At 38.8% G+C, this 23,056-nt stretch overlaps 1 long non-coding RNA gene across 1 annotated transcript in view; it reads right to left on the bottom strand.

The window, feature by feature from the left end:
* The window catches only part of LOC131983077 (uncharacterized), a 67,509-nt gene that overhangs the window by 37,494 nt on the left and 6,959 nt on the right, over window positions 1-23,056 (bottom strand). The window contains exon 2 of the long non-coding RNA XR_009395454.1: window positions 4,071-4,185. This is a non-coding gene — a long non-coding RNA (uncharacterized LOC131983077). The remainder of the gene's footprint in view (window positions 1-4,070; window positions 4,186-23,056) is intronic.

Consider the following 23,056-nt stretch of genomic DNA (forward strand, 5'->3'; position numbering starts at 1 on the left):
ATACAAGGCTGGTTCAGACCACTTTTCCTTTTTGTTTTGCAGCAGAAAAGACGAGAAAAACATCCCTTGGTTTCGTCAAATCAACTCCAAGAACACTAAATAACACTCAGGTAGATTAACTTTACAATTTAATGTCACATAAATTAACTAAGTAAAGAGATCAAGTCTACACATTGCTGACAATTTGTCTATTGGTAAACGTACAAATTGAACACAAATAGTCCACAAAAACAAATTAAAGTGCAGCATTTGTTACATTGTGTCTGAACATGGCAATACTTGCACATTTTCTTCTCTCTACAGAATGAACAGAAAGACAGACATGTTATCAATTCCAGTTGGAAAATTTCAATGATAAATATTGGGACGTACAGTTTGTAGTTTTGTAAGGAGAGGTATGTGGTGTCACCCAAATAAACACCAATAAATTCATCTTTAAAAAATAAAAAATAAAAAATGAATGGTTTAACAGCACATAGCCCACTATCCTCCCCACACTACCCTAATTGTTTTAAATCCATTGATTTCTTTCGGTGCATTTATCCGTAAATAACTTTCAGAGTTATCCAAAATGTCCTGATTTTTTTTATTGTGCCGGCTTACGACTTCTCAGCTGACAGTTTATTTTATCAATGATGAATAGGATTTAGCAAAGGCCAGTAAGATTAAAGACTAATCGAGGGGTGCCAACCAAAATGAGTTGGCACACTACAAAAGTTTAGAGAAGCGAGCTTCCAGCTGCCTTCTGCTCACAGCTATTGATCATCAGAGGAGACAGACTGGCAGGATGTAGTGGTGGCGTGCTGGTCCAGGTCCCCAGACCGGCTCTGCAGAAGAATTAATGTCTCTGCTGCTTTATGCACGGACCGTCTAATGAGTTCTGGACTGATTCTGGTTTTAAGGTACAGTGCGTGTTCAAAGCTTCAGCTTTTTCCTTTGTTGTCTCCTCACCTAGAGTGTGACTGTACACAATTAAAACCCCAATGCTTCATCTGGGAATTATATCGTACACTCTGAAGACGGAGTGTGTGATATACAGTACAATGCATTCAAATAAGTGACTTGAGGCATTAGAATTTGAATTGATTTAAACAGAGCAGGTAAAAAGCACTTACAATGGTGCAAGAGCGATAAGTATGAAATAATGAATTTAAACGTGCTTGCATGATGTACTGTGATGCATTTTAAGCAATGAAAAGGTATTCATTCAGTCATACTTGTTTTATGGCACATGTAAAGTACTTTAGGAGGAGAGTAAAGCATGCACAGACTGTAAAAGTGGACTGCACAACCTAAACCACCCTACCCTCTATAGCTCTCTGTGGATTGTGCTGAGTGGTGCAGTAGGTCTAAAATGTGCCCATTACCTCAAATAGCAGCCTCTTTTTCCTTTCTTGTATCAAGAAGCTGTCATACCCACCCACAAAATGACCACAGAAATATGTTGTAAAATTCTGCATTTGAGCCATTTCAGTGGACACAGATGAAAAAAAGGCAGTTAAAGGCTGATAAATCCTTCTTTTTAAAGTGTACTCTCAGAGGAGAAGAGCTTCTAATCCTTCATGTGACATTATTATGAAGCATTAAAGCAGAAATCCTGAGGGCCGTGTCCTGCAGGTTTGTCTTATCAGCTGGACACGACAATAGTTAATCCATGTCGTGCCATGGAGTTACGTTATGCACATGTATAAATTGGATAAAACGAATCCTCACAAATTAGCCTGCAGTTGTACCATTTATCAAGCTTATTTTCCAATTTAGAAGCTATTCGTCTTACTGTAATCAGTAGAGGCAGCATTGACATGACAACAGTAACAGAAAAGGTGCCAATGTTGCCATTTCTACTCAGTGATAATTGAACTGCATAACTGACTGGTGACACCCCACTTGCCCTCTTTCTCAAAACTGCCACTGAAATAAGAAGGAGATAACACATTATCTACCTGACAGCTCTTTTCTCCTGTTTGTTTTCTGCTCCTGAAAGGGCTCTTCATTTCATCCTTATTAAACTTAAAAATCCCAGATCTGTCTGGTTTTATAAAGAACATACATTATATCATGCAGCTTTGCAACTTCTAGAAGAATTTCAATTGGAATATGAAGTGATGAGTGTAATTATACAAAAAAAAAATCAGTTACATAAGATCTTTGCATGCTGCAGACTTGTAGCTGAGGCGTGTCAATGTTTCACGGCTCAGAACTTCTGTTCGTTCTTCAGTGAACTTAAGGTAAATTCTTTGGGCAAACAAAAATAAAATCTGCTGTATATTACCATGAGGTCACTCTGGTCTCTGGTCTCTGGACAACCTTTTGCCATTTGATGCCACTGGTCAGCAGGTGTCACTGATTGTCAAATGTCGCTCTTTGAGCATAATCAGACATGTCATATCTCTATTTACTTCAAATTATGTATATATTTACATATCTATTCTATTTTATTCTATTTTTCTTTTTACATATGTTTATTTAGTCAAGACTCACATTTGTATTTTATATTGTTGTATACTTAGTGTAGTGTGCGTTTTTACCTTTATTTTATTTACAGAATTACTTTCTATTCTATTCTTATACAGCAGCAACAGTAATGAAGTGATTTCCCCCCGGGGATCAATAAAGTTTTTCTGATTCTGATTCTGATTCTGATGTGCAATTGCAGGCGACTAGACCAAGGCTATATATTCACTTGTCAAAATTCACTAAAGTTGAACTACAGAAATGCAAAGATTTGTCACTTCATTTGCGCAGAAGGTAACTGAAAGTGACAATATGAAGTTCTCACATGTGTGACCGTGCCTATAATCCTGAGTTAGCCTGCTGATAGGGTCGCTAACCTTTTAGGGTTAAAATAACTCAAAGTCCTTTTTGAGAAAATGTATAATGTAGTCAGCTTAACAACATAATTCTGGCTTCATTAGGCTGGAGCCTTTGCCTCAACGGTTAGAAATGGCAAATAAAAAAAAGCTAAAATACTGTTTTCGTAGTATTTTTATGGTGCAGCATGGCAAACTGAAGGCCAATTGAATCTGCCAAATTTGATTTTGGAGTTTCAGTGACATTTTGTTTATTAACAGATAGTACATCTATCACAGAGGCTTGATAGCAAACCTGATGCAAATGCACAGTCTGACTTTTGCTCTGAAAAAAATCATGTTCAACTGGTAGAATTTCTACTATTATGAGGAAAAAGAAGCAGCTACTGCATGTTAAGGCTGAGCCAGACTGAATATCCCACCGTGGACATTCAGTGAGCATCCCTGGCTCCCACACAGGGGACTTGAGCAGCAAAGAGGAAAGCAACGGCTGTAAAAACTTGATTTAAGAGGACACGAGCGCCCACTGCTCCTCCCAGCATCACCGAGCACTAAGTGAAGATGTACTACAGGAGGACAGAAACCACTCAGGTGTTAAAAATCATGGGAAAACTGTGTGTTAAAATGGTGCTCAGTATGCATTTTAACATTCAGCTACTTTATTTCAGTGTATAATATTTTCTGTCCTATTATACTAGGTCACATTCAAACTACAGAATGTATACGTAGCAAGGACGTTTAGTCCCACAAGACTATATGCACCTGAGAACAAGTGATTCTTTAGAAAATGCTACATCAAGCTTATTTAGAGGAAAAGCAAAGATTTACAATGTTGCAGTGGAGGATATGAGATGCAGTGGAATTAACTTTATTTTTCTTGTTTCATCAGCAATATTAGAATCCTTTGTAGCATGAATATCATACAGCTCGATCATAGAAATAAATAAATATTCATCCAGTTTGTTCTCTCTAACAAAGAAAATACAGAGATGACTGGTGGCCCCCATGGGACATTATTGAAGAAAGAAAATATGAGAAGACAAACAATACTGTGATCTTGTTTGAGTTATGCCGTGAATTATGCACGTCAAGAAAGTCGCAGTTTGTTGTAGGCTTGTTGTAGTTCCATTTAGTTTTGTGTGAAACCGGTCACAGAACTACATCTCTAGTCTTGCACAATATGTCACATAAACGAACATTACTTATGAGCTAGTTGGGACACTTAACTATGGTACATGCACAAATGTAACGTTATCTTACCTGATGTGTTTTATCGCGGCTTCTTGTCTGTTTATCATCTGGGAAGCGTAACATCAAATGGATCAGTTGCTCATGCAAGTACATCCTGGGACAAAACACACAGGCGTCGTAGCTCCTGCAGAGAGAGAGTTATGATATCATATATGCAACTTGGGTGTGTAGTCTTTTTTTAGGACAAACTCTGACTTTCCAACATTGCGATATCAAGGCTTCAAAACCATGCCTCCAGGAAGAGCTCCAGGCTTTGAAGCTGCCTCCTGAAGCTCAGTTTGACATAGTGGACAAATGGTGGCGTTACAATTTCCAGGTCTATCATGTGATGCCATGGAACCCAAAAAGACCCTTTCCCACAGACTCTTTGATAAATAGACATCTGTAAATCCGATCTGTACATTTTTTTCAAATGTCACCACGCCCAGGATATGGCTGGTTTTACTTTGGGGATTGCTAAACTGGAAGTAGACATCTTTAATATGCTTACTCTGTGGGCCCCAGAGAAGATCTGGGTATTTTTTGCATGAAAGTCAAACATTGATTTGGCTTCTTGCACTACAGAGCAACTTTCATAGGAATGAATGGGGCCCTGTCTCTGTATTCATTCATTCATTTACCTTAACTGATTATCCAAACTCGGGTCGTGGAGGGCTGGAGCCGATCCCAGCTGACATTGAATGGTCACCACACTATCGCAAGGCAGATACACAGTGACAGACAGTCATTCACACTCTCATTCACTCCTATGGGTAATTTAGAGTCACCAATTAAACCTAAGCTTCATGTCTTTGGACTGTGGGAAGACCTGGAGAGAACCAACGCTGAAGGGCCACGAGACACCATGTAGTCCACTGACATTGACAAACAATAGCATAATCAAAGGCACTATATGAACACAATCAAAAGCATATTTGTCTTTCTAGCCATTAACTACTATACCTATTTTTTTTTTCTAAAGCAAGATCCCATCCTGGTCCACTGGAATAGAGGGACTTCGCTTCCAAACAAACTGAAATGGAGTTTCAAGGTTGTGTCATTATTTGTCATATCTTAGTCCAAGCATCCTTCATTCCTCTGCATCTAAAGAATCTCCTCCACCCCCCAAAATACAAGGAGGCTTAGAAATTCCTCCATGAAGCTACTCAATAAACAGTCTAGACTGAGCTGCACTACACCTCACATGCCTTTGTGATCTGAGGTTTGGCTGGAGATGAAAAGAGGGCATTGTATTTTGGATGGTTCATCAGCTGTGTAAAGGAAGCTGGTTGGTTTGCACAAGGACCAACCTGTTTCTTTTTGTTTCTGTTCCACTCTTCATTTGTTCTTACATAAAACAAGACTAACACAGAACAACTTGCCTGAAGCCGAATACAGTTCGACAGAAAAAAAAGAAAAATGCATATTTTTCCATCAAATCCCTCAGCAAGGGCATTTGGGGGGTATTTGTGGCTTTGTTTTTCAGAGTATTTTTTTGTAAAGAGACAGTGTCATCCTGGTGAAATGAGGGATAATCTGTGAGCTTGCTTTGTGTATGTTGTGTACTTTGCATGTCTTTAGCCTGCACACAAAAGATGAATTAGTTGCAGTTCACAAAAGCCGAAACTTGTCAATGGGGAAAATGCGACGTCACTAATAGGCTTTGACTTTGTGTGGCTTTCCCACACAATGTTGACATAATTTCATCCAGCAGAACATGACAAAAATAGCAACAACTTTAACATTATAGAGGTCAACATCCTTTTTTATGACAAAAAAGAAGGCTACAAAAGCCTTTTTAACAGAAATACTGCACTTTGCCTTCAAAATCGGAGCAATCTGTTCCTCTGGATCATAACTGGTGTGGATCTCAAATGCATAAAACAAAAAAAATTACTGAAGCTTGCCAAAAAAAATTAAACTAGCGTGCCCTTCTCAATGGCAAGAGAATTAAAAGTCAGGAATCATGGATCGAATTAGCAACAAAATAAACCAAATGTAACATTATTTCATTGAAATAGCTGATTAAAACTAATTAGGCTTCGATATTGGCCCTGAACCAAAAAACAACATGATCAATTTCTTGACTTTGGCTTTGAATTTGCTGCATGAGGATCATGTTTTTGCTTTTCTTACCTGGTAAGAATATTTAAAATCTAAAAAGAATTATATCCTATACTCCTGATTAGCTTCCTTGCTTAAAGACACTCCTGTGTGTGAAATAAAGCTGGGCAATATATTGTTATTACATCAAAATTGTGATATAAGACTAGATATCATCTCAAATTTTGATTTAGTATGGCATAAGTATTGTCTTTTCTTGATTTTAAAAGCTGTTTTACAGTAGAATAATTTTCTTACCAGATTTTTTTTTTAGCCAATTCAGTATCTGCACTTACCCACTTACATTACTGATGATTTTTTTTTATCAGGAATCTATTTGTATTTTTGGAATTAATTTGTGAAAGCACCAATAATAAACCCTACCATATCGCTGCAATATGGATATATTGCCTGCGTTGTGATAAAATTGTGATATTTGATTTTTTTTCCATATTGCCTAGCCAACTGTGTGAATTAGATTCATTCAGCTTTATTTCCACTCACTATCTTTCACCTGAGTCATCCTTTGTAATACCTAACACCTACTATGAGTGGCCCACCCAACAGTTTGCCTTACATTATGTTTTATTTTAATAAATACACCTCAAAAAATAAATAAAATAACTACTCTAGTGTGTTAATAGTCTGTTTTCACAGCAGACAAATGAGCCAAGAGCAGAGCCATTGCTAATGTTATTAGCAGCACCTGTGCCTTTCCTACTATGAGTCAAACTGTCCTTTTTCTGAGAGATATATGAGCTGAGAAAAGGCCCTTCAGTTACTATATATAACCATGACTTTGTTTTGGGGGTACCTCAGCACCTTCTTTAGTCCTCCAACATCAGATTCATGGTGGCACAGACGACGATTATCATTCTGGCCGATAAAACTGACCCACATCTGTCAGCTGCCAATGTATCATTTGCTGAGCGAACTGCAGCAGCCAGTGATGAATGGACCTGCCGCCTCTGCTCAATATGATGCTGGCTGGCTCGCTGTCCAGCACCGGGACGCCTGACAAGAATCGTCAGAGCAAAACAACTCTGCTAATGTCCACCATTTGGAAATGTTGTATTCAAATCTCCAACATGGTAGAAAAAAAAAACATCTTAAATGGTGATTGGGGTAAAAATGAAGTAATGAATGTGCAGTAAAGGCAGTTAAGTACCTGCAGGGAGAGAAAAGGTGGGAGGTAAGGAACGCTCAAGTACTGCAGTTAAGAGGAATGGGTACGTTTTTTCCTCCCAATATCCATCTCATGATTTGCAGATTAAGTCTTTAACATGAATTAGACTTAAAGTAATTATGATGTAAGGTATGAAAACATATCTTGCATCTCCAGCATTACACAATGGAGTACAGGCTCCAAATATTCCTTAAGGAATATTCTCAATCAGTCGTGGAGCTTGTGATCCTTCTATTTATCTGAAATAATTTAAAATATCTTAATATTGGATACATTAGGATTTAATAATAATAGGGCATTGCTATAATGGCCAATCTATTCAGTTTATGTTGATGCACAGTCATGCAAAATCACATATAATAATAATCAAATTGATTTGAAAAAAGAAGGTCTATTAGCTATTTATTTCAGGGGGTCGAGGGGTCTGCTGTTATTACAGACGTGGATTCACATATTGTGTGAGCTGTGACGTTTAGCACGCAAACTTTTGGCATTTATGGGAAATGGCCGCTAAAAACCTGAATATTGGGAGGCCCTTTGCTGCATGTCATCACCTCTCTCTTTCTCCCCTTTTCCTGGCTATCTCCATCTATCCTGTCCCTTAAAGGCAAAAATGCTGCAAAAATATACAACAAAACCCATAAATATTGACAATGATACCTTTATAATACGTATTTATTTCATATATAATTATTTATTTCTTACACTTTCTTTGTTGTTGTTTTCTGATAAACACTTTGTAACCTTGTTAAGAAAAGTGCCATATAAATAAAGCTTATTATTATTATTATTATTACTATTACTATTATTATTATATTATTATTATTACTATTATTATTGATTATTTCTCAAAAAATTCCACCCTTAGCTAAACATATGGAGTTAAACATACTGTTTAGAAAGGCTCTGCACTGAGGCAACATTTTTAATCATGAGCATAGTAGCAAAGGTTTTCTTACTTCTTTGGAGAGAAATCTTGCGTTGTGGTTTCACTTCAGCTCTCTGAAACACATTAAAGTGCCAGGTCTCTGCCACAAAGCTGTAAAAGGCTTATCAAAAAGTTGAAACCCATGAAAAGAATGCAGTAAAAATATTTTCCCCAAAACAAGTTTGAGGATATTTTTGAAGGGAGAGAACTAAAGGAATTTACTGTGAAAGCCCATCAAACTTACTCATCCTCCTCATCTCTTAATACATGAAGCTGAGCTGCCTGTTGGATGAAGTGGATTCCCCTTAGGTACTTTTTCCGCAGCGTGACTAAGTCCCTGTTCTTTCTCGCCCCCCAACTACAACAATAACAGCATTTGTTTGCTGTTTTAAACAAACAGAAAAAAAACAGAGAGGACAAACTAGTGTACAGTGACAGTGGGATGATCTTGGGATCACCTGCGGGTGGTCTCCTTTATGTGCAGCGTTTGATTCTTTCCCTCCATTTTTTGGCTCTAGGACCTCTATGTGCGTGACATGGAAAACCAGAGCTCCTAAAATAACAACTGCCACAGACCCCGCTGGTAGAAAGTCCCAAAGATGACTAAGGACAAATTTCCAATTCCTTTCTGTATGATGCAGGGTGGATGTAGTCATATGAACCGCCAAGAAGCAAAGAAAAAATGCTTAAAATGCTCAGTTTGGGGTTAAAAAACAAGCGTACAAGATGATAAAACAGTTGACAGTTCTTATCTCAGCTCCACTTGAATCACACTTTGAAATGCACCATTTCCTGCACTGGTTTGATTCACTGGTAGATTTAAAACTCGAAAGCGAAACACCCTTTAAAAACTTATCGAAGGATGAAGGAAAGATTAAAACCTGTCAAATCATTTTCAGTTTCTCTCTCACACACACACACACACACACACACGCACAAACACACACAAACACACACACACACACACACACACACACACACACACGTATTTGGTGAGCTGTAGCTGGAAAAACAGATGTGGTTTGTGGTTCAAACTGGCAGCTGATAGTCTGACGTCATTTAGCTACATCTGTAAACACGTGAATGCACTGCTGCTCCTTTCCCTCACGCTCACAAATCACCACCAAATGCTATAAAAATGCTCTAAATAGCTCACCTAAACAATAAAATCTGACAGGGCTCTGAAGTTTGGCACCTGAGTTTGTTTTATCCGGTTGCATGTTATGAAAGGCAGCCAATATTTTTTAACAGTTTGACTGCAAGGTAAGAAAAATGGAATAACCAGTCTGGGCGCTGACAGCTAATATGCACACAGTCCATTAACTGCATTGAATGAGAGATGATGATGTTAAAGTCTGAAGTATAACTAAATGTTTAATGAAACCTGGACTAATGAAGTCCTAAACGTAAGTATAAATGAATATATTGATCCAAAAGAACACTAGGTAAGAATCTACTGCAGGAAAAACAGGTTAACCCTCTGAACCCAAGACAGAACTGCAGGCTGTTTTCACAGAGCAGAGAGGAGAGGACAGGAGAGGTTGTAAAAATGGAAATGTAATGTAAATGTTAGAGGTGTGAATCATCAGAGGCCCCATGATACGATGTTATCCAGATACTTGAGTCACGATACGATATTATTGCGATTTTAAGCATTTTGTTATATTGTGAGTATTGCGATACAATGTTTAACTGCATTTTGTGTCCACAAAATTAAATTCAATCAAGAAAAATTCTCAGTCTATTCATCTCACTTCAGTCTTTTTATTTTTCCACAATGAGTCATCCACAACCTGACCAACAAAGTATTCAGTCAAACTGAACTCAAACATGCAACTGCAGCATTTTATCAAACTTTAAAAAACTTATAGCTTCACTGCTCTGAATGATACATAAAAAGGCCTAATTTTGCAGCATCCCAACTTCCAGACATAATATACTGACGCACATGATGCCTATAGATATAGATCTTCTAGTTTCATATGATACCAGTATCTCCAGTATATTCCTAAAAGTGAGGCCGCTACGGCCTCTGAAAACAAAAAACAGCGAAAAAATACAGGCGGCTGTCGTAACGCTATATATCAATACTTTGGCGGCCATGAATTGATATAATATTGCCACACAAAACATTGCAATATTATGCTGTAGCGATTTTTTCCCCCATCTCTAGTAAATGTCAATATGTATAGCGTGTGGAGAAAAAAAAAATGTTTAACATCCATCACACTGGTGGGTGCTTGGAAAAGCATTGTATATACATATAAATTCCATTTTATTCCAATTTTAAAAAAAATAATTTATCAGAGAAGTTAATCCTACATTCCTTTTTCTTTTTTTTAATGATGTATGTCATTATAACTGTGTTATTCTGCGCAAAACAAATTTTTTGAATTGTTCCTACTTCTAGCCATGACTGTGTTGATTTCATAGAGCTGCAGAACTTATATATTGTACTGCAATACAAGGCCACAGTGAGTAAAATGTCAGAAGAGCAAAAGATGCCCTGAAACACCTTGGGGTTCAGGGGGTTAAAGATGATGAGGTCATGGCTGCATTTTCATTGCTATATGGGTCAAAAGTTGCACAAATGCTCGCCCGACAGAGCCTGTATGTGTATGCAGTTAAGTATGAAAACAATTGGTTTCTGTATGATAGTCATATTCAAAGTGTTCATGTGAAATTATTCTCTAGAGCCGACTCGTGTCACATCCAAGTACTGTACGTGTCGCCGAAATCTCCTGCTGTGCAGCAAGTCGTCCTGGAGGCGCCGACGATGCCCCACATGCCCCAGAATCAGCGTGACAAGCTGTTAATCACGTCCGGTCGTTTATCTGTCAGAGTCCGCCCAAGTGTCGCACCGCAAGGATGGACAATTCCCCACAACACCGTCACACAGCCACCTCCAGCTGTCTGGCTGAATGGCTGTCGGTGTCTCAAAGCCAGCGTTCACAGTTTGGGCCTTGTGACTCATGCACTTCATGATGTCACCTCCCGACAACTCCAACACAGGCGGTGCAGTCCAACACCTGACCGACACTGAGCAACACTTCCTCTTTCATTCACCGAGTTTATTTGGCAGCCTCAGCACTGTAGCTTTTCCCACCCTGAGTTTATTTTTACAGACATGCACAACAGCTCTGAGGGCAAAAAGTGTGTATCTGCAAAGTGAACACAGTGGACCGATGCACTGTGCTGGCATATGCATTACTTTTTTAAAAACAAAGAGGAATAGAAGTAAACAAAGGCAGTATTTATCAGACTGAGGGCCTGCAATTTTTACATTAATGTGCTGAAACATACAAAATAAATTGAGATTTTATGATGCCTAAATCTCCTCCTAAATCTTACTTTAGATTAGATATATTTAGATTTAGTAACACTAGTTAATGTTAGATTAGATGAGGGTTTAACATATAATAAAATTGAGATTAGGATATTATTCAACTGGATTAAATTTGCATTAAATGGGATAAATTAGCATCTGTTTAATATAGGGCTTTATCCAATTAGGAGTTTTATTAGGGTCAGGTTATCAAGCCAAGTAATCCCAAGTATTAAATTTAATTTGGGTTACAATAGAAGAATTTAGAAATAAGATAACTTTGTATTGGGATAAGGATAAAGTTATCTTGGACTAATTTATGCTTAAATTATGTCATGTTTGATAACTTTAAATTAGGCTAGGTTAGATTGGCGTTAGATCAGATTTGTATTAATGTAACACTATGGTTGGATTAAATACCCAATGATTGAATAGAAGCACAAAATGATAAATTGCTATAGAAAATTGACAAACCAAATTGACAAACCAAAAACTAAATTATAATGTCCGATATACAAGACTAAGGATGTCACAATACCAGAAATGTAGTAGTCAATGCAAATACCAAATTTCATGATTCTTGATACCCAATTCAATACAATTGTGAAAAAAAACAATGAATGCTATTTTATTCTTCCGGACCAACAGAGACACTATAAAACACCTATTTAAGTTATCTGGTGGCCATCCAGAATTCATAGAACTTTAGTTAAATCCATAAGTCTTGTTATATTTCATTAATTTCTGAACGCCAGAATTGTCATCCACATATGTCTCTGGCGGTCAGGAGGAATTCATGAAACTTTACTTACATCTGTAACCCTCATTTTGCTGTCAGTCTCTCTTTTTCCCCACCAGATGCAGAGCAGAGAGGCAGGTGCAGTGACGACTTGGCAGCCCGATAAGTTGTTGCTCTCTTTACCAATATTTGCTGCTCTGATTCAACAATGTTAGGCTGTACAAAGTTGCATGCAGGCTGAAGTTGACCCATGGTGTTCTGTAGGGATGAAGGGTCGTCTTTACGGAAATAATTAAAACTGTAAAAAAATGTAAATCCAAACTAGCACACTGCAGACGTGGTGATTTTTGAAATCATAAGTGAGTACATTTATTCTTTTTTCAATATGTGTGGAAAAAAAAAGTACAGAAACAGCCACACATTACTGCGATCCAGAAATAGCAACTGTAAAAATTGTGCTCAAGCTTAAATATCACACATTCATTCACACATTCTGTTTTCTGTGACATGTAAATAAGTAAGAACTGTCAGAACAATCAGTACGGCTAAGATAGTTCGGTGAAGTGCGGCACAAAACACTCAAATTTCCCCCTCAAACATTGTGAGTCACTGTACATGAATAAAACGCTGATCCAACATCATAATAATAAACACGCGTATAACTCCTCACAAGTCGGTGCTTATCAGCTGAGGAGACAGGTAGCCCGAGGTGAAACTAACATGACATCACATCTGCAGACAGGATGTGGTTACTGTAAGGCTGAGAGGAGGATTTCACACACACATTTATTTATAGTTGCCTATATGAGCTGCATTCATGCTCTTCGAACTGCCAAACACACCCAGAATACATACGTGCTACATGTAAAATGAACCACAGAAACATGGGTCAGGGTTATGTGATAAATGTCAAACTGCTGAGCTTATAACTTCATTAGCATTAACATTTGTACTAAGCTGAGCGCAACAGAAACAGTTTATAATTGCTTTCAACCCAGAAACACAACCCTAGTGTTGATGCATCCCTCCCAGCTTGGCCGTCATTGTTGAATTTCAACTGTTTCCGCAGCGCATATAGTGAGATAAAGAAACATACAAACAAAGCGATTTACTCTGGAAACAAGCTCTCTTAATACATCTATGGCAATAAACGCAAACTACTCCCTCAAGTGTAGTACAGCAGCTAATGCCAGGAAACGACTGTCCAGTCAGAGGAGAGTATGTAAATTACGTGGTGGATGCAACAACACACCCACAGAGTGATAGATTGAGGCCAGGGTCCGCCTACTATTTTGTATCTTTATCTGTACACGCAGCTGTTATGTACGTCTGAAGTGCAACAGAGGCATTATTGCTTATCCTGAGGTGAAAAGTAAACGAACTGCATTGTCAGTGACCACAAATCTTTAAAAGGTCTGTATATGACATTCAGAACATTAATAAAGCAGTAAATAACTATTTGCTATATATATATATATAGACCAGAGAATGAAATTACGCTCCAGCTGTGTGTCTTATTTTAAATTACCTTCTCTGTTCTTTTTTGACAACAAACATGTTTGTGCACGCAAGTCCCTGTGTGTGTCCAACTCGACACTGCTCTGCACTGCACTCATATGGCGGTCATCTCTGGTAACGCCTTCCAGACCCACTGAGTTGTCACGGAGGCGTTCGGCCAACCGCCACTACCCCTTCAGGTTGCACTGTTAGCTCTGTTGCTGTTTTAAGGAGCAACTAGCTGGTGAAACAGGTGGAGCATTTAGCAGCTAACAGACCTAAAAGAACAGTGAATGTTGGTCTTATATCCTCCAGACTCCAAATAAACTCTTATTATGCTTCTTATATGCTACAAGCTGATGGTCATATTTTGATAGTTGAAGTTTCCAACAAAAAGTGAATAAATATCACTGCAACATAAAGGAAAATAATTAACTAAACTGATTCTGTAAATTAACCATCTGAACCCCATCAAGATCGCCAAATACACTGTTTATTGTAGAAAGAAACCATAGAAACTTTCCGTTAGAAAAAACAATCAAAACAAAGCGAAACAACATCACTTTATTCTACTTTGACAAAAATAGAGTTTTGAATAACTAGATCTTGTTAAAAAAAAAAATTATGCGCTTCTCAGTGACACTGTCATGATGAACAGTCATGTGACAAATATTCACTGAAAATCAGACAGAACTGCAGGCTGTTTCCACAGAGCAGAAAGGAGAGGACAGGACTGAAGAGGGTTTGTAAAAATGTACACAGTTTCATATGTATAGCATATGTGGAGACCCATTTTTTTTTAAATAACAGAACAATTCAACTTTTGTTTATTTCTTTTATTTATGATTTATACCATTATAACTGTTATTCTGCATAAAAGAAGTTCTAGTTGTTCACACTTCTAGCCATGATTGTGCATTGAAAATTGCACCACAGAATAATGCCTTAAGCCATAAGCAACACATATACTGCACACATGCAGCATTCTCATAACATTGACCAATATTCATTTACAAATACAAACCTACACTTAACACAAGACAACAAGAACATGATTTTCTCTGCAGTGCTGCCTCAGTAGCCTGTTAACTCAGAAGTGTCCCGTCACACCACATTGGATTTTCTGTGCAGGCGTTTGTTCTGGCCAAATACCAATTGATTTTTGGAACGACAAGTGGCCGGCGCCCAGATTGTTATATCATCATTCATTGTTTCAGACCCATCCAAATTAATTTGATCACAGCAGGATAAAAACGGTCCATCAGGCTGTAATGTAGCTGTAATATTGTGTATGACATGATGTTCCAACCCCACAAAATTAGACGGGGAGAAGGGGGGCGCTGAAGTGACAGGAGGCAGATGTCCAGCAGCGAGAAGTTTCATCAATCTGCGAGCAGTGTTCTCTGACAGCATCTCAAAGCCCACAGATTGTCTTAAAACTGACTCATGTTGCACAACAATGTGGAGATTTGATAAAAAACTAAACACTGCTGAAATGTGATCTCAAACACGAGACACACTCTGCTGTTGTTGTTGTTGTTGTTATTGTTGACTACTAATGATGAAAAAGTTACATTTCTGAGAAAGACGTTCATATAACACAGGCTGTTTAACTGTATTTACGTCATTCATTTTCATACAGTGGTCTGAATATCAGCAATATTTCAAAGAAGGAAGGGAAGACAAGCAATCAATAAAGTGAAACTTGAAGTTCCTCGGCATAATTAAAACCCTTAGAACAGATCCATTTGTAATTCCTGAAGGCAAAAAAAAAATCAGTTTCAGTTTCACATTAACCAAAAAAACATACAGTGTGATGTAATTAATACAAAACATAGTCAGGGTGATTTTACACCCTGTCTTTGGATAAAAATTGTCCCAGTAAAACAGAAAATAATGGACCATAAGTAGTTATTTTTATGCAAGTTTTCATCATTTCACTACAGATCAGCTGAGGTTTACTGCTACCCATTGTTAAGCTTTAGAAGAATTGTAAATGTGTTTCTCCTAGATTCAGAAAACAATCTTGACTTAAGATCCATCCACAAACTTAATCCAGAGCTTTTAACCACATCACAGAGTATTTATTAGTGAATGAGTTGACATGGAGACAGCTCTGATGACATGTTGCTCAAAAGCTGAATGATTTCTTCCATAGCTCTTGCACGACTTAACTTAACTGTGTTGCCTTAAAGTTACAGTGAAACAATATATATATATGTATATATATATATATATATATATATATATACACACACACACACACACACACACACACACACACAAAATAAATTGATCTTTCAAAAGTAGCGGAGAAAGCACAAGATTGAGCTGATTGTTGGTCTTTATCCACTCCCTCACTAATTTTGTTTGATTAGTAGGAGAAGAGAACAGGGGAATTTTGATATAAAACATAAAATCAGATCAGACATTTTTTATTTTTTTTTTATCACACGATTTTTAACCCATTTATTTGTCACCCAATTGCCTATATCATGATCCTGGGCGCTACCTCGTCTCTGTCAGCCTTGGGAGACCCCTGAACTAGATTCATGCTTCCTCCGATAAGGCTTCAATTTTTAAATGGACAAATATCTTATTAACATCTAAGGGATTACAGCAACATGATTCACTGATAGAGATTGTGGCAAAAAGAGTGAATGCCCAATGAGCTGATTAAGAAGAAGCAGAAGTGATTGAGGGAGAGAGAGAGAATTGTGAATGAATGAACCATAGGTCTACCTCACTGAACTAAGGCAGAGCTTTGTGTGTCTTTGAAGACACAGCAAAAGAGATCATTCTTCACTTTTTGAAACAGTAATTGGAGAATACAAAACCAATTCAAAATCCACTAACTGGCTTTTCCAGAGCTTTAGAGGAGGATCTTACCAAGGAGTTGGCTTTGCTCATTTGTCATAAAGACGGACCTGTTGACATGTTACATCATGAGCTGTTTGAAATATGATTTTTGCCTTCTGAAGTCATTAAACGGGATGCCATAGTAAAAAAAAATTCAAATATATCACCGCCTTAAGTCTGCCTTTACTGTTGTCAAAGTTAAGTTGCAACTGCATATCGATTTTAAATACTGCTCTGCTTCATCACACAACAACAACATAACTTTGACGACCTGAAAAGCAGACATGATGTTCACTGTGATGGATTGCCTCAAGCAAGACTTTAAAACTTGCTTTTATATGGTACAGAAATAAATGGAGACCTGAAAAACACATCATAAAAGAGATGTAAAACACTGACGTGTCCTGTGGAGAATAGTCAACAGTAATGTAGATTATAGCCATGTGATTTAAATTGGCTGAGACTTGCAAAACCATTGTTGTGGTACTTTAAATCTATCTTGATAAACAACTACAGTAATTTCAGTTTTGAAGTTGTCCAATTTCACACTGCATTTAATTCATACATCATCATGCTGCATTTCATTTGATACCTGTCATCTTTCATTGGATTGTATATTAATCTTATAGAAGAGCAGCAGCGCTCGTCGACAGTAACCAAAACATGACAAAAGCTCAGAACAATGCGGAGGAGGACTTCATCTTGTTATGGGTAAACAATTACAAGACAACAGGACACTAAATACTCTTTAGTACTTGATATGTCAATTTCATTGATTAAATAATCACATTTTTAAATTTTTTTGCTCAATTATTTTCTTGGTGGCATAAATCCACTCGACTTTGAACACGCTAGGGCTGTCACTTTTATTTGAAACTGGGACATTTCTTAGGATGTATTTATTATTTGAACTGTCTTAACCTCTAAAAGTCAATACTTACAGTCTACAAACACAACAGACCATTTTCTCTTGTTGAGTTTCCTGATGGACAGAAAGCTTTAATTGTTCCTAAAGTAATGCTAACCACCAACTGCTGCTAACTTTAGCTGCAGTCAGCTAGCCCAGTCACAGTGCTGCAGGACTGGGAATTCGGAGGACTGAGAGAGTGTTGGCATGAAATGGTAGAGGGTAAGCAGAGGAGCTGCGGAAAGCTGAGAGGGACTTTCTGTTAGGGACTGCCGCCGGTGTCGTGCCTGAACCTGAGGCCCTGTTTACACAAGGACGCTTGCGGGTAAAAACGACAAAATATTTTATCGGAAGTGCCTTTCGTTTAGACGGTGACGGTGTTTTTGGGGCTTAAAGACGCAAAAATCTGAAACCACCTTCCAAAGTGGAAAAGTTAAATACGCTCCGCTGTAGCGTGTCCGTCTACACTGCCAAGACGCAAAATTCTGCTCGGATCTGCTCACGTCACGTATGTGTTTACGTCACATACATGCTCCAGTAGGGATGGGTACCGAATTCGGTACTTTTATAGGTACTGACCGAATTCCGTCGGTACTACCGAGTACCGATTCAAGTAAAATCAAACGGTACCATGTTTCGGTACCTTAATGGCGTTACCTTTAAACTGATCATTGATTTCAACCTGTTTTCATTTAACGTCTTGATTAACAAGCGTGCTGACGATCGCACTATTTTTTTATTTACCTCCTCGTCCGGTCCTGTCTGCTCACCGCGGCCACTAGCCACTAGCTGCTGCCCTCTTCCAACCCGGCGCAGAGACGAACAGCCCGGCTCAAGGCCTGCTCGCCGCCAGCTGCTATCTCTCCAATGTCTCTACCCGGGCTTGGCCTTAGTCTGCCTCCAGATTGGACCTTCCTCTGGTCCTCCGCTAAAACTCCGATCTTCAACTCAGGAATAATACCTGCCACTTTATTCCAAACTGCCTCGCTTAAATTAAATCCCTCAGACTCCTGCGTCATCCTCGATATGTTCACAGAGCAGCCCGACTCAACTTTGTTTATTCCAACCATGCCGTGCCCACAATACTGTCTGACCGGTGCTGCGCCGCACAGCTACGACGTCATCACAACAAATCACACGTGCACTTGCAACCTTTTTTTTTTTTTTTTTTCCTCCGTGCACTTGCCACCTGAGAGCGCTCCTCTGCATTCTTTGATAACACTCCAACCTTCATGTTACAAAATGCACGTTCACTCAACAATAAAGCACTGCTCATCCTGGATTTTATATTGTTTTGATATATTTTTTAAAGTTTATATTTTCAAACGCAAAAGTACCGAAAATTGGTACCGTTGAGTACCGATACCGATTCCCAGGTACCGGGTATTGGTACCGTATCGGTTCAAATGTGAACGGTACCCATCCCTATGCTCCAGTACAGGAAAATAAACAAACGTGGGATTATTTCCATGCGTCGGACCTTCAAGCTGCTCTGGCAGCTCTAATAAACTTACAGGAGTCTTTCCACCAAATGTACAGGATATGTAGAGATATTATTAGTGAACAGAGAAGGATCTGTAATTACCTCTATCACATTTTGGATGCACCAATTGGTCGGAGGCGAGCCAGACGGCTGTGAACGAGACCTGGGAGATCTAGTGGATGGTGGATAACTTTGTGGAAGTAGTAGCTGATGGAAATGTGTGGCGTGAAAACTTCTGCATGCCCAAAGATGCTCTTATCGCTTTAAGTGATGCCGCCTGGCATGCATACAATCGAATTTCACACACTTTTGCGTCACCGTATGCACGCAGATTTCCTTCCGAAAATGCTCGTCTAAACGAGGAATAAAAAGTGAAGACGCGACGCCACTTTTGCGTCTTCTGTTCAGACCGTCCTCATGTAAACGTAGCCTGAGTCAGGATTAAGTATTTTGGACATTATAGGCGTGTTTCGACTGAGTACTTTCTGAGTACTTTTTGGAAAGAGTGTTTTGGCTCTGCCCACTAGTTAGTTCCCCTATTCTATTCAGACCCCTCTACTCTTTTTCAAAAGAGCGACTTGCAATACATTTTTTCTGGTGTTATTGGATCACCAGCGGCCCAGTCCTTCTGCAGCGGTCTCTCCCAGCTTCAGTCAGCAGAGCCGGAGCTGTTAACCCCTCAGCGTCCAGTTTGCACCAGTCTGCAAATGAATCACGCATGCACAAAATTGCCGCCCAGTATCCGCTCAAAAAAGTACCCGAGGCAGGTACTTTCTGAACCACTACCTGAGCCGCTAACCGGTGAAGTTGGGCAGATCCTCTCTCCCAAGCCACACCCATAGCAGTTCGCAAGAGGGAAAAGTACCTAATGGAAACGTGCCTTATGTGAAAGTTTTTTAGAGAGTTAGTGTTCTGGTCTGCTTTTCTTCTTGCTGTTTGACTTGTAAGTTATATTAGCTGGCTTACTAAGTCTTGTGTTATTGCAGATTTTTTATGTTTGGCTGTGTTAGCAAGTTGTCATCATGTATAGTGTATTCAAATTAATTTGAACAAATTTAGTTTAATTACATAGTCATTAAAACTTGACTTTTGGGAAAAAAATTACAGTGCTAGAAAACACAGCTGCACTTCTTTTTGTACACAGTATAGCATGCCACTGTTGAAAAAGAAAGAAAAGAGAAAGTCACCGGAAATTAGTTCTTCAAGCAGATTTTCAGACATTTTTCCATGGGGACCACCAAGCCCACTGGCATTTATTTTCTTTCAAAGGGAATGTTTTTCAGTATTACTGCTTTATTAAAAAACCACGGATGCAACAGACAAAACAGATGATAGGAAACAAGCACTAAATGTTTTAAGCAGATCTGAGGGTCACCAGGACAGCACAGAGGTTTCTGTTCAGGGAATTTTTCCTTTAAAAAACCACGGATGCAACACAAAAATTTAGTGTGTTTGTCCTTGGCCAACGCTACATCCGTCCTCCAAGTTTCATGAAAATTGGGACAGTAGTTTTTTGAGTAATCCTACTGACTGACAGACAGACAAACAAGCTGAAAAACATGACCTCAATGATGGAAGTAATTATCTACACCGCTCCCCTAAAACAGGCCAACAGAAAAAAATTGTGCACAGTATATAACTAATGAGTCTGCATCTAATATACAATATATAAATAATGAAATCCTCCTTTCGAGTTCCCAAAAAAACACCGCAGGCTATTGTGCCTGAACAACAGTTATAAATCCCGATGGGATTTAATTAACATTGATGTGAAACAGAGAAAGGCTGCAAATCTTTACAACCAGCTAACATTTGACTTTTTTATTTAATAAATAATGATACTTTCAACGACATCTCAATTATTAAAATTAAATATATGATGTTTCCCCTTTCTGCACAGAGAAAATTTAACCCCAGATCACATCAAATCATTGTATAGTGATAAGTGACTGAACATTGAAAATGTACAGCTTTGACAGGTTCATACAATGATGTCAAGTCCCATCCAGTTGAGAGGCTTTATGTGTAGGCTTCCCTCCCTGCCACTGAGAGTTGGTTAGTGAGGTCAGCGCCTAGTTACATCACTGCTTGGCACTCAACCTAATAAACTGCCCTGGGAGTAAATCGGTCCAGTTGACTAGGACTGTGTCTATGTACGTACATACTGTATCTAAAACAACGGATAAAAAGAGGTTTTACAGACTTGCAGCGTAAAGTAAACGTGCAAACATTTAAAATATTTTTGGATATCAGCATTCGTCAGAGCCACGGTGCACCAGCTATGTGCGTAAAAAAACTCAATGAGTGTTACTGCTGGAAAAAGTTCAGCTGTCACAACTACTTTGACTACAAATACTTATTTGACAGCACAGCACAACAGGGAACAAAGTGTGTAGAAAATAGTACTGCAAATTGTCCTCGCTGTCACGTCGGGTTGACATTAATGAGCACGTCTGAACGAATAGAAAACCGTCTCCATTCTGATCGAAGCTGTAGCCACGTCACCCACAAATGCAGCGGCCCAGAGGAGGACTAACATCCTGAGATGCATCTCAATTGAGTCACTGATGCAGCCCTAACCCATTTCCAAATGAGCGTCTGGCAAGACCCTCCTTGTCGAGGCAGATAGGATGACTGCACAGAGTCTTGTGGACAAATGGTGAGGGCGTTGAGCTGCAAACAGAATGAAAATGACCAAGAGAGACAGAGGGAGATACGGAGAGAGAGACAGAGATGGAAGGAGGCATTTCACTGGCTTGTGCAGCTCCCACACACTTAACGTCTCCATGTTGTCGTTTTTTTGTTTGTTTTTGCAAGGATGATTCTGCGATGAATCACCCTGTGACCTACATCTGAGCACCCAGGCTTAGAGAAAATTAAATAGATATCATTAGTTGGCTGCTCCCATCCACTAGCTCGAAATCACAGTCATTTAATAGCCAACTGCTCATTCAGGGAGGCTCCTGCTTAACTGCTGAGGTAAAGTGGGTTTGATTGTTTGTCCGTTTGTGAATGTGTGTATGCAAATGTGTGTGTGTGTGTGTGTGTGTGTGTGTGTGTGTGTGTGTGTGTGTGTGTGTGTGTGTGTGTGTGCGTGTGTGTGTGTGTCACAACTCTCCTCAGTCAGTCGGAAGGCTGCTGTAGTAATAAAACATGAAATTTGATTCACTCTTAAATGTCAGAGTGTAGTCAGCTGGCAGCTTCGTTTAATTTCAAAAGCGGAAAACGTCTGTGACTTTCCCTTTTTCCCGACATCCTGTAGAGAATCATGAAAGGAAATACTACTTATGATATCATCATCTCTTTTAATTTGTTGGCTTTCTCTTAAACTCTCTAATCAACTAATCTTTCCAATTTTAAAACACATGAAACCCACAAGGTTTACGAGTTGATCAAGAAAGGAACAACTCGCAACTTTAAGAATGAATTTGACCCAAAAATACTACAGCAGTTGACCCACTGACGCTCAGTTTGTAATGCTTTTTAGATAAACAGAAAACTTGAACTACAACTCATAATAAACTGCTTTGAAAAGCACGCTAAGCCGAAGCCTTAGGATCTGAGTGGCGCTTTCTCATCTCAGGACCAATGAATCATCATAATGAGCTGTCCATGGATGTCCATGTGTATGTATAACAAACATGCTGTTGCAAGCTTCCCTGAGGCGATGTGTACATACACTGCATGTATTCGTGTGAGTCCACTTTACTGTTGACTGAATGATTTGGTGCAATGTGCACTCCTAGAAAGTGATTTTCTTGCTCAACATGGGGGGAGGAGGCTACACGCAGAAGAGCCAACAATAAATTGCACATGAATATATACGGGCGGAGAAAAAAATTGAATTTAAAGAGGGAGATGAGACACCATGTTGGAAAAGCCAAGTTGTTTTTAGAGCTGCTACATCTGAAGGTGGAGCCAGGAGATGGCGGTTATAGCGGGGAAGGAACTAATTAATTTGTGGCCTAGCGATTTAATGCTTTAATGCT

Source organism: Centropristis striata, chromosome 2 (assembly GCF_030273125.1).
Source record: "Centropristis striata isolate RG_2023a ecotype Rhode Island chromosome 2, C.striata_1.0, whole genome shotgun sequence".
NCBI lineage: Eukaryota > Metazoa > Chordata > Actinopteri > Perciformes > Serranidae > Centropristis > Centropristis striata.